Here is a 13,256-nt window from a genome sequence, read left to right on the forward strand (position 1 = left end):
TAGTAGGGAGCGAATGTTTGAGTTTTCGTTTTTTTGCAAACAATTGAAAATTCTTCTTGAGAGCAAATTTAGTGATTTTTTTAAAATTATTATTATTATTATTATTATTATTATTATTATTTTCTTTTTTTGTTTTTTGTTTTTTTCCCACAATCTACCAGACCATTGTGTAGGTAAGGTTGATTGAGAAACGATGGAAGTGGTTGGAAACTAAGGGCCGCCTTGTGCATCACCATTTCTCCCACTTTACAAAACTAAGACCGAAAGCGGCTTACACTCTTAAAACCTATTACAGAGTAAGTGCATGTAGTTTCAACAGTGATTTATATACTGCTCTGCTACCTTTTAAGGTTGGTTCGGAGTGCTTCTTGAAGTTTTCAGTTTCTCAATTCATAGTTTTTGCTTGTCTTCAGTTTTTGTTGCCAGCCACAGACAAACATAATGCAGACTAGACAAACCAGTGACTGTCTAAGTTTCATGGAACTCGTTTTAAAACTTTAAAATATAAATGTTACTCTTGCATTTCATGAATGGACAGTTCATATTTAAACTTCCTTTGGAGTGTGTGTTGTAAAATATAAATGTTACTCTTGCATTTCATGAATGGACAGTTCATATTTAAACTTCCTTTGGAGTGTGTGTTGTAAAATATAAATGTTACTCTTGCATTTCATGAATGGACAGTTCATATTTAAACTTCCTTTGGAGTGTGTGTTGTAAAATATAAATGTTACTCTTGCATTTCATGAATGGACAGTTCATATTTAAACTTCCTTTGGAGTGTGTGTTGTAAAATATAAATGTTACTCTTGCATTTCATGAATGGACAGTTCATATTTAAACTTCCTTTGGAGTGTGTGTTGTAAAATATAAATGTTACTCTTGCATTTCATGAATGGACAGTTCATATTTAAACTTCCTTTGGAGTGTGTGTTTTGCACAATGCATTTTGCAACAGCAGTTTAATTTCCAAAGCATTTTTGTAACCAGTTAAGAAAGAAGCCATCCTTAGAACCCATTCCATTTGAGTGCGGTTCCTTCTTTATTAATTTATTTGGCAGACACCTTTATCCAAGTCAACTTCCAGGTGTTAAGCCCCTATCACACCGGCATGATGTACCCGGTCAGGACCCAGTGTCATGTGGGTCGGGTACGTGATTTCATACTGCTTTTGATAAAGCAGGGTTGACCTGGGTGACAGAAGCAAATACACAATGCACATATCAATGCCCCGGAAGCAGCTTGTTACAGGTGGCCTGGACCCGGGTAGGAGTGCCAGTGTGAAAGTGGCTTTACAGGGCAGCACAGGGTTACAGGGCAGAAACACTGTATGAAGCACTACAGCATTGTGTTCAAGACTACTTGTAAAACATTCATTATTCCTAGTGTGAGTCTATCAACTAACTCAAACTTGCAAAGTATAATAAAAATAATGAGTGTTTTATAAATCAGCTTCCACCCACTGAAAAATGGGTTGACCTTGCTGTAAGCAAAGAACAACCATGTTTTATATGGTGAAGTATGCAGTATCTAATTTGCAATGTGTTCCAAGCACACCACTGTTGGCATTTCAAAGTTTTATCCATATAAAACTAGAAGCTTTTTTTTCTGATCACAAACCACAGTTCATCATCAAAGCAAACCTGCATTCTTACCAAAAAAAGAAAACCTGGAAAAAACGAAACAAAACAAAAAAACCAAACCCGACCTCAACTCTGAACAGGGGACTCCACTAGACACCAGCTGAGAGCCCTTTGTTCTTTGCTGTCTGGAGCTGGGAACATTGAGATGTATTCTATTCCATTTTTATTTTCTGTTCTAGCCATGCTACTTTTACATTTCTATTGGCCCAGCACATGACCTGTGCCAGCCAATGTCTACACCTGCTTTGAGGCCAGCTGTACAGTTGGCAACAAAGGCTATCTGAATCTTTCACATGGTCTCTCTCTTTCAACAATGGAGCCACCTCCTTCCTCTATGACAGGACTGCCCCAGTCAGACCCAATTGAGACTTCTTTGTGCGCATATTTAATATGAGCGAGGAAAGCTTGTGGCAGTGTAACTAAGGAAGACAGAGAGCACTCGTATACAGTGTGTATCAATTGTCCGATATTTATTTCAAGCTGAGCTCCCCATTGCCTGCTGCTGATAATCAATAGCTCTCTTATAATAGGCCCCATGGCACTACATACTGCACCCATGCTGAAGTCCTTATCTGACAGAGCCGGGGTGAGGCCTGCTGCATGTAATCACCAGTGCACTGTCACAAGAAATGGGAGCAGAAATTGTGGAGTACGGGGAGGGACCTAGCACAAAGAGCACCAGGAAACATCAGCAACAACAAAAGAACCAGCTCTTGTATTGCAGAAGAAGGTCTTTAAACTGCACTGGGATTGTAGGACAAGGCTGCTTGGAAACTGGTGCACTTCCTTTTTAGATGGTAGTTAAAGGTGGCAGAAAAACACCTTTCTTATGATGGCTTTTCTGGATGGTTGCAAACATTCCTAGTATGTTCAAATGTTTAACCCTTTACTCCTGAATTTGTGTTGAGCTGAAGAATATTGCATATGCATGAGAACAGGACAAATGTATATATTTTGTTGATGTTATAGTAATAAAATATCCTGTCATTTCAGTACACAGCAGCACTGCTTTGAGGCTAACTGTGTTTGTGAAATATACTAGATTGAAGTACATTTTAATAAGTGCTTAGTCGATTTTGAGCCTGAGAACATATGCAAACAGGTCATTAAAATATTCACCTTAAGAACATGCACATGTGTCTAAAGATGGCTACTTCACTTGTCCTGATAGTTCCCATACCAATTTCCCCCAAGTTCTGGGGAACTGTTGCATTGATTTATTACTGCTGTTTACAATTTTGGCAAAACATTTTAAAACTGTTGTCAACAATTTGCCTGTCAAATACACATGTTTTAAATCTTCATAATGTGTAATAACCAGTTTTCCGCGGTAAGAAAAACCCCAAAGTCTTGATTTAAAAAAAAAAAAAAAAAAAAAAAAATCTGCGTTTTTCTGCAATTAAAACAGACGGCTAAAATTGAGTGTGTCTCGTTCACCAGAAGCAGTTTTATTGAACAAGTGTGTTTACTAAATTTAAACCAAAATTGCCTGTGTTGATGATTATATGTGACAAGTGTATTGATTTGGTTATAAACAACCAAAAAAAGCCTTGCATGTTTTTTGCAAATGTAAAACAAAAAATTCTCCGACCGCATAGAAAATCATTTTTTTTCCTGCAGCAAACTGATTCCTAGGATCCCTGGCAATAAGTCTTTGTAATTAAGGGATAGACTAGCCTTTGAACGTTTAAACTGAAGCTGGGCAAAACTCATTTACAATTAGTTTACTTCCCACCATACCCCCTCTCATGCACGCGCACACTGCCTGGAACCTCAAGTCAATGCAAGTCACTTAACCTACCATTATCAGCAGTGTACAGGAATGCTTGAAAACGTTTATTCTTGAACTCAACCCCTGTGTTGGCAAAGCTGTTGGCAAAGGGGGGTGCACTGCAGCACAAAGTAATGTCCAGTAGAAACTGTTTTCAGGGCATCAGGTGATTATTATTATTATTATTATTATTATTATTATTATTATTATTATTTATTTCTTAGCAGACGCCCTTATCCAGGGCGACTTACAGTTGTTACAAGATATCACATTCTTAAGGGTCAGGGTTAGGCTTGGGTTTTAGGGCTGGGGTTGCTAAAGGCTAGGGTTGGGGTTGGATGGTTCAGGGTGGGTTGATTTCGGCGAGGTGCCGAGCTCGGGAAGTGAAAGGTGGGTGTGCTCGGCAAATGCACTGGAATCATCTGATGCCCTGAGGACAGTTTCCAGTGGATATTCCTTTCTAGGGCTTGAATTTCAACGCAGGATCGCGGGAATCGCGCATTTTCCAAGTTGCTTGTGTATATCTGCAACTTTCAGTGCAGGAAAGTCCCGCAGAGATATTTTAAGACACCAAGCTATTGTATTTTTCACCCAATTTAGAATGCCTGAAACGCTACAGCAGTCTCTAAGGAAGCGGGTGTCAGTGATGAAAGCGCTATGAGCCGCATTCTGAGTAATAAATAAATAAAAATAGTGCTGGATATTTTAAGTGCCGCAAGACTTTATTCTCTCGTACGTGATTCTCGGCCGCTGTCTAAGCATTATAGAAACTCAATACACTGCTGTAAGTAAACAGTTTTGAAAAAAAAAGACAATATTAAGTCTATTTAGGTGTTTTGCAAGCTGGGTTTTTCGCTTTAACTCTTAAAACTCGGCCCCATTCATTTTGGGGCGCCAGGGCACCAAAGGTTAGCCTCTCATCATGTGACAGAGTCCAAAGCTTAGGTTTCATTTTGAGTCTCTTTGAGGTTTCGTTGCTCCGTCATTGTAGCAGCTAAACTGAAAGGAGCGGTTTCGTTGGAAAGCTTCAAAGCTCAGCTTCACCCCCTTGTTCATATCATATTGAGGTTCAATAGTGGAGTGTTGTTTTTTTTTTGAGCCATCTATGATTAAAATATATATAGTAGTGACTAAACATGATTATTTTGGAAAAACATGTTTTTTTTGGACATTTTTTCATCTCTACCACATATAGTATACCTGATCCTGTTGCAACTTACATAATATGAAAGGAAATGTTGTGGCCTATCATTTGATATGTTACATGCATGCAGTACAAACTATCCAGTAGTTAAACATACATAAATGAAAACAGTGAAAAATAGACGAAAATAGGGCTGAGTGTAAAGAGTTAAAAAAAAAAAAAGAAATGGCGCGCTAGTTAAAAAGAAAAACACCTTTTTCTTCTGCTGCAAAAACTTCACGTCAGGCAATGGCAAAAGCAATGGAGAGTGCTCTGTGTCACAGTGATGAACAGCTGGAGTGTTAGGTCTCCTGAAAACAGCTTATTTTAAAGCAACACCAGTGTGAATGATGATGCAGGAAAATTATATATATATTGTTTTTTATATGCAAATGTGCCTTTTTGCCATTCCCCCCTACAATTTGGAATCCCCCCCCCCCCCCCATCATTGGCTCCAGCACACAGAAATGAAATTCAAGCCTTGCTTTCTGCGGCGGGGTGCATTGGGGAACGAAGATGTTTGCAGAGCTAGTGAGTAAGGTAGTGTCTGCTGTGGAACAGTACAACTCCTGTCTGTTTAAAATGGGATTCCTCAATCCTCTTTTCCACATAACTGGCCATTCTTAAAATGGAGAAAAGTGCCAACGAATCTGGTTCAAGTTCAGCATAACGGTGAGTTTTATAATAGGAGATAATGTCTACAAAAAGCATAACCTCATCAAGCTTATGAATTCCTTCCAGGAGCTGTCGTATTCTGTAAAAGGTGCAGTACAAAGTCATGGAAAGTAAACGGTTTGATAAACCTTGTTACTGGAATTCACAGTACACTTTACGAAGAATGGCTGTTGCTTTGGTTAAACATTTTTTAATTTTAGTGCATACGTTTTAGAATATCCATTTCTAGTGTGCATCATAGGATGGAAAATATTGGTTAAATACAGTGTGTGTAATAAATATATATATATATATATAATATATATATATATATATATATAATATATACACACACCATTAAGTGCTCCCGGCTATAATGTTCTGCTGCCCGGCTGTACAGAATTCCTGGGGAGAACCCTGTATATATGTGTGTGTATAAATGAGCCCCCAATATCTCTCACAAGCACCTCGGTACATGTTTTTACGATATCACAACAAAAGGAATACGCCTTTTTTTTTTTTTTTTTTTTGGTACATATGTATAGCTATTATGTACTATGTCACTTTACAGTACAATAATACGACAAAAAATGGACAATGATAATACCCAAAATGAATCTTAATATTTTTAATAAATTAGCCGGCGCGAATATAGTATTAGGCGGTGGATTGCGCCGATCACAGGCTTATTTTGGAAACCCTGCATTCATTCAGTATTTTTTTTTTTCTATTTTCTTTTTTTTTTTAAATTTAGTCGTTGCCAATTAGTTTGTATTATTTTCTCCCCAATTTGAAATGCCCAATTATTTTTAGGCTCAGCTCACCGCTACCACCCCTGCGCTGACTCGGGAGGGGCGAAGATGAACACACGCTGTCCTCCGAAGCGTGTGCCGTCAGCCGACCGCTTCTTTACACTCTGCAGACTCACCGTGCAGCCGCCTCAGAGCTACAGCGTCGGAGGACAACGCAGCTCTGGGCAGCTTACAGGCAAGCCCGCAGGCGCCCGGCCAGACTACAGGGGTTGCTGGTGCGCGGTGAGCCGAGGACACCCTGGCCGACCTAACCCTCCCTCCCCCGGACGACGCTCAGCCAATTGAGCGCCACCCCCTGGGAGCTCCCGTCCACGGTCAGCTGTGGAATAGCCTGGACTCGAACCGGCGACGTCCAGGCTATAGAGCGCATCCTGCACTCTAGCGAGTGCTTTTACTGGATGCGCCACTCGGGAGCCCCATTGTCAGTATTTTTGCTTTGAAAATAATCGGTTGTTTTTTAGCAGTCATTTTAACGTTTTAGCCTCTCCAAGTGCTTAACACAGAAAACCCGCCCCTTCAACTCTCTGATTGGTTAAATAGTGTCAAGACGTAACACAGCTGTCATGTGGTTCCAAGATTTTATTTAATTTTTTACCCAGCAACGCACAAATGGTCAGCTAGAAGCACAATCAATCCTTATTGTTAAAGGTACAGTAACATCTGCAAAACGGGCGGATCAGGTTTTTTCAGCCGGGCAGCGGCAGCCACTTCGCCGGACGGTCCGCTCAGCTGAAAAGGTCTGGGGAGAACCCTGATATATATCTCTCATATAAATATTTAGTTCAAGTTTTTATACCTTTAGGAAATGAAGAATGATAAAGAAATGAAACGCTCTTGTTGGGTACGACTAATGTTATTGAGAGATTGAAGAACTTTTTTTGTTTCTCATTTCTAACTTGTAACTCCCATCGAAAGACTTCTAAATGTCTGATGTCAAAACTGCATGTTTCGTGTCATTGACTGGCATTCGTAACAGTACATTTTTCCTTGAGTTCATGCTGTATCTCTTTACACAAACGTGAACAATGAGGTGAGGCGTGGTATTGAGCCAGCCTGTGTCTTTGTAACAATTATCCATGGCACCTAATACTCTGTTCGGAGCAGTAGAGAGAATATGAGTGGGCACTGCAGCCCCCAGAACTGATTCATTGGAACCAGGTAATTGTGATGGTGCTACACTGACTTAGAACAGCTTGGAACGCTCTGTTTCATCCAGAAAGAACCAGAGTGGCACTGAAATTGAACAACCACAGTTCACGTACATCACTTCACTTCTTTGACTTTTACATTGCATTTTTACAGGTCTGTCCCCTTTTTTGTTTAACTTGGCTGTTTTTGTACATGTGAAATGTTTTTGTGCAGATTGATATTTATGGCTGTGGTTGGGAGCGTGACTCATTTGTACGTGTTTGGTGCTCTTTGTGGAGTGGCTGTTCCAGTTGGTATTTGACCTTGCCTGAAACCGGTTTGGGATAGGTAAGAATAAGTGGATTCTGCCTATTACCAAGTGTCTGTGTACCCAGTCTGTTTTATACTCCTTCAAAGCGGCTGCATCGTTCGACACTCTGCAGCTTACTGTGTACCCAGTCTGTTTTATACTCCCACATACAGTGCTTGCCTCCAGGATTGTCTGCAGGTCCCTGACCATGAACTTGTACATCGAACTTGGACAGCATGCAAGCTGGAGCTGGATCCTAAGAAACAACCCTGTGTCAGTTCTGGGTCAATGCAGTTAGCAAGACTAGTGCTGTGGTGATTCAGTGCTTACTAATGATGACTCATAGGTACCAGTCACAGATTGCCTTGAGCCTTACTTTGGAAGAGGTGGAAAAAGCAAGATACGGAATCCTCTCAAGCAAATCCTCAGGTGTTTTTATTGGAGTTGTTGTCTGAAATAAGACCAGCTGAAGGTAAATTTTCAGTATGTTAGGGATGGGCCAGTATAAAATTTAACCGTCAAATAAATTCCATGGTAACCTTAATCTCACAGCATACAGTACATCATGCAAGTTATAAAATGAAGGCTTACAAAAAAAAGAGAAATACTACTGTCAATGACTTCAATTACTGTCATTCACAAAAACAACACCAAAAAAAAATCACACTTTAACAGAATGATTTTAACTTCTGGCATTTTATATTTTACTACACTAAAATGTATATCTCCAGTTCACGTGACATTGCACAAGTACGCTTCTAGTGCTGTTACTAATGATTATTACACATACAGACTTTGTAAAAAAAAAAAAAAAAAAAGATTTCTTCACCTGCCTAACAGAGTTTGAATACTGTAAATAACAAGAATAAGTAGGCCACCCCATTGCAGTCGCTTTTTGCTGCTATTGAGGCATTGAGACTTGTGTTCTGTGCTGTTGAGTTTCCTTCAAAACTAGATCACAAGGCTGCAAGTGTCATCACTTGGTTTGAAGCATGTTTGCAGTAGAAAGATTCAAAGGCAACACGGCGGTGAGGATGGTGATTGACAGGAAGGTAGAAGTGAATGGAATGTACGAGTGTGAGGCTTGGGGCGAGCATCGAGTAGCACGGAGACTTGTTTTGTACGAGATACATGAAAAGGGCCTTTTCCTTCACTTTGTTCACGCAGTAGGAACACTAAGCTAGCGCTCCCTGTTGCATACTGTAATGGCGCTGTAGAATAAAAGGATCGGCATCGATGCGTGGGGTACATAAACTGCAAGACCGGTATACCCCCTCACCCCTATACATGCTCATCCTGTCTATATAACACATTACATCTGCCACAAATAAAAGCACAGTCCAGAGAATGGAAACTGAGCGATTCACCCGGATTGAGTCGGAAGTATCGCATGCAAACCTGATTACAGAGGTTCTCTTTCACTCAGCATTTGTTTGTTGGTGATGAGGGGGTTTGAGCCACCTTTTTGAATTTATTTTATTTCTGGTTCCAGATTGTCCTTTTGCTGTATTAGAATGGTAACATTAAGAAATATACTTTTGTAAACCGTATCTTAAGACATGCTATGGGAAATTGGATGAGCATTGATGGGCAGAATGGCCTCCTCATTTATACAGTTACTTGTGTCCTATGTGTTTTGAAGCTGGCTGTGATTATTCATTAGGTCTTGTACATCCATTCATTGACTGCATTAATAGCTGTTGGATGTACTGCTGCCACTATACGCCAGGAGCCATTTGGAAGAAATGTTTTAAGTGGGATAAACAACTCAAAGTGTTCACGGCGCTCGAAACAGTGAATTATTTTCAGCGATTTCAACACTTATCGTTGTTTATCCCGTACTTAAAAGGTACGTTTTGAATTCTATTCAGTAATGCTTGTGAGGCTTGAATGTGTCTTAGGAAAGCCAAGCCCCTTGTTTCGTTTTAAACAGGGAAAGGGAAATATTCCTGTAAGGTTGGTAAATCTACGCTTGTGCTCCAGACCTGATCATTGTGGTATCTGAAAAACTATTCTGCTTCAACTTGAGATGCGCTCCTGTATGTGTGTGCATTGAACTAAACCAAACAATCTTATGAACTGTATCATACCTGGCAAAAAAAAAATCGCTTGTTTTTAAAATTGCAATCTCAATCTCTTCACCCCAAGTCTTACTGGTGTAAAAACGTATATGGCTGTCTTCACAGAACTCAAGTACCACTAATTGTGTTCTACAAACAGCCCCCCTTGTGTTTCTTGTGGTGTTGTGTGGGTGTGAGTTAGGTGCTAAACATTGGCAGCTTCAGTGCCTTGAACAACTCCTGGAAACGATCAATAGCACTTCAGTGTTCACTTTCACGTTCAGAACAGTAACACAGCTTTGCAGTAGACTTTGCTGTGACCTTATACAGGGCTGCAGACATAAACAAACTGGGCACCAAATCCAACTGTTGGGTGCCACTTTAGGAGCAAGTTGATTGCTACCATATTCAACTGCTTAAAATGCAACAACTTGGCAAGATGCTAAAGTGAAACTAAAACATTATCTTCATGTCTGTACTTCCATGTTTGTTGCCTCATTCTGCTGAATGATAAGTCTATGCAGCTGATGACTGCAATAAACTCAGCATGTTTATATTTTAGATATTTTGCAAGTCTATATGGAATTGGGGTCCTTTTAATTGTGTACAGGTATAATATTGGAAGTGGCATGCTGCAGCTGGCATGCTTAGTGTTAGTTAGTGGAATCCTGGTCTGAGAGCATGCAACACAGCTAGCTCTTATGAATGCATGTTACTAACATGTAAACATAAGAGCTGGCTGTGTTACATGCTCATTTATTTTTTCTGTAAAAACAAGTTTGTTACAGCGAGCTGGTTCTGTTATTTATGATAAGTGCACCACAGCAAGCATGTTGTCCAAACCATTCTTTATCATTACCACAATCTGAGAGCTGCATTTAGTGAACAGCAGTTTTTTTTTTTTTTACTGCAATCAAGTAAGCTGCAGTAGATTTCACTTTTGAATTCCTAAATGTTTTTTTCAGTAGTGCATTCCCTAATTAGTCCCAAGTTCTTGCGTTCTTTCACCATTCATAAAATGTAAACTCTGTTTCACCTGCAGCAGCCTACTGTGTTTTAGTCAACTTTATTTAGGCACCGCACGATTTAACTGGCGAAACACTGGGTTATTGGAGTTCTGCTTTTTTGTTTTTTTATTTACCTTTTTGCTGCATTTTGTTAATGGCATGTGTGCAACACACAAAACTTAAGTGTATTTTTGTTCTTTTAAAATTTCATTTGTTCATTTTAAGCTACATTTTTACACAAACATTTGTTATGTTTTTTACTTTTGACATAAGCGACCAATATATGGGGAAAAGCAACAAAGCAAAATTGTAAGAGACTGCCTGCACGGGCAAGCCCAATTCTGCAGTTTTTAAGCAGAACTGGCAACCCTGACCTTGGGTTCGTTGACAAATCAGCAGCGTGGAGTAGTGGTTAGGGCTCTGGACTCTTGACCGGAGGGTTGCGGGTTCAATCCCAGGTGGGGGACACTGCTGCTGTACCCTTGAGCAAGGTACTTTACCTAGATTGCTCCAGTAAAAACCCAACTGTATAAATGGGTAATTGTATGTAAAAATAATGTGATACCTTGTAACAATTGTAAGTCGCTCTGGATAAGGGCGTTTGCTAAGAAATAAATAATAATAATAAAATCAGTATTGTATTATTGCCTGGCTCCAGAAACTTATCTGGGAAAACTGAACCAAAGCGCATCTTGCCAGTTCAGTTGTGACTATTATGTTATGAGTGCTGTACCTTTCAGACAGGACAGTGAGACAAAAGGTCACGTGAGATTCTAATGGAGAGGGGGGGGGGGGGGGGGAGAAGTGAGAAATAATATCCGCTGGCGTTTCAAATGTTCTGTTATGTCGCTGTTGCAGTACGAGAATTAACTGAGGAAATGAGGCTAAAGAAATGGCAGTGCCCTTGATAGAACACTACTTTAGTGCTAGTAAACAAGGTATGTATTTAAGCTTTACCATCTTTGTTATCATTATGATCTCCGTTCCCTGCCTACGTTTTATAATAGCCCATTAGATTAATGAACTCTCAGGTATGTTAGTACTGTGTGTCTCCATTTACATTGTTGCCAGTGTCTAGGAATCCAAGTTAAAGTGTGTGAAAGTTAATGGATTCAAAATATATCTTTAACTGGTGTGAAGTGGCACAATGTGTACACTTTTCTGTAAACATTTCAAACTGTATTTCTGAGTTCTGTACATGATTGCAGAATATAAGACAGAAGCGGTGAGTTTACTGAAATCTGTTTTTTAATTAAGAAGTGATCCACAGATTGAGCCGTGCAGAACCCTTTGGGGAAAGAGGGTTCTTGCTGTTGCTGCTGCCCAGCATCATTAGAAACAGTCACACCCCTCTGGATTCAGAGGAAATGAATGCTGCTTTAATATTAACAGTGACCAGCTGCTTGGATCGGTAGTGAGAGGTTGTTTTCATTAAAAATCCAGTTGTTTATTTCAGATGGAGGGTTTCTGTTGTCTCTTGTGTTCTGTAGGCTCTGTCAGGGAGGCACACATGGGTGACACTCCTCTAGAACCAGCGTGCTGCTCGGTGTGAATTGTAGGAATGATAGAGTGTTTTTTGGGGGGTATTACATCACACAAGACGGTTTCTTTTCACATTGTTGGTGTTGTGTTGCATTTAGATCACCGGATATGTTGATAAGCATTGACTGATTTTAAACGCCTGTGTTTATCTTGGGGTCCTGGCTGTATTCCCAACACCTCCTTAAATTCCCTTTCCCTTTTAATCAATTCTAACACACAAGATCACTACATTCCAGTGTGTATCCCCCTGCTCCTCCCCACAGGCCCTGGCACAGGGGAGAGAGATCATTACATTCCAGTGTATCCCCCTGCTCCTCCCCACAGGCCCTGGCACAAGGGAGAGAGATCACTACATTCCAGTGTGTATCCCCCTGCTCCTCCCCACAGGCCCTGGCACAGGGCAGAGAGATCACTACATTCCAGTGTGTATCCCCCTGCTCCTCCCCACAGGCCCTGGCACAGGGCAGAGAGATCACTACATTCCAGTGTGTATCCCCCTGCTCCTCCCCACAGGCCCTGGCACAAGGGTGAGAGATGAATACATTCCAGTGTGTATCCCCCTGCTCCTCCCCACAGGCCCTGGCACAGGGCAGATAGATGAATACATTCCAGTGTGTATCCCCCTGCTCCTCCCCACAGGCCCTGGCACAGGGCAGAGAGATCACTACATTCCAGTGTGTATCCCCCTGCTCCTCCCCACAGGCCCTGGCACATGGGAGAGAGATCACTACATTCCAGTGTGTATCCCCCTGCTCCTCCCCACAGGCCCTGGCACAGGGCAGAGAGATGCCTTGTTATTTTGAGCAGCATGTCCTGCTATCATCTCAGGAAATGTCCTACAGGACTCGACCGCTGCAGCTGTCTTACCAACTGGCAGAATTGCTTGGTGTTCCACGGGCTGCACCGTGTGAAGGCCTTATTAGATACAGTGAATCTAGTTGTTTGTTTGATCAATGCATCTGTTATCCTTTTTTTGTCCATCACCTTAACTGCTATTTCATTGCCTTGAACATTGAGTGTCAGAAAAAAAAAAAAAAAAAAAATTCAAACAAACGTTTTACTTTTTTTAAATGTTTAGATTCAGTGCTTGAGCTTTGTACGTTGTGGGAAATTGCTTAAAAAGGAAAGTTGTTTCCCAAGTTGCCA

General features: G+C 40.7%; 1 protein-coding gene across 17 annotated transcripts in view; it reads left to right on the forward strand.

The window, feature by feature from the left end:
• kmt2ca (lysine (K)-specific methyltransferase 2Ca) overlaps nt 1-13,256 on the forward strand; it is a 146,393-nt gene that overhangs the window by 3,499 nt on the left and 129,638 nt on the right. The window lies entirely within an intron of this gene.

Source organism: Acipenser ruthenus, chromosome 4 (assembly GCF_902713425.1).
Source record: "Acipenser ruthenus chromosome 4, fAciRut3.2 maternal haplotype, whole genome shotgun sequence".
NCBI lineage: Eukaryota > Metazoa > Chordata > Actinopteri > Acipenseriformes > Acipenseridae > Acipenser > Acipenser ruthenus.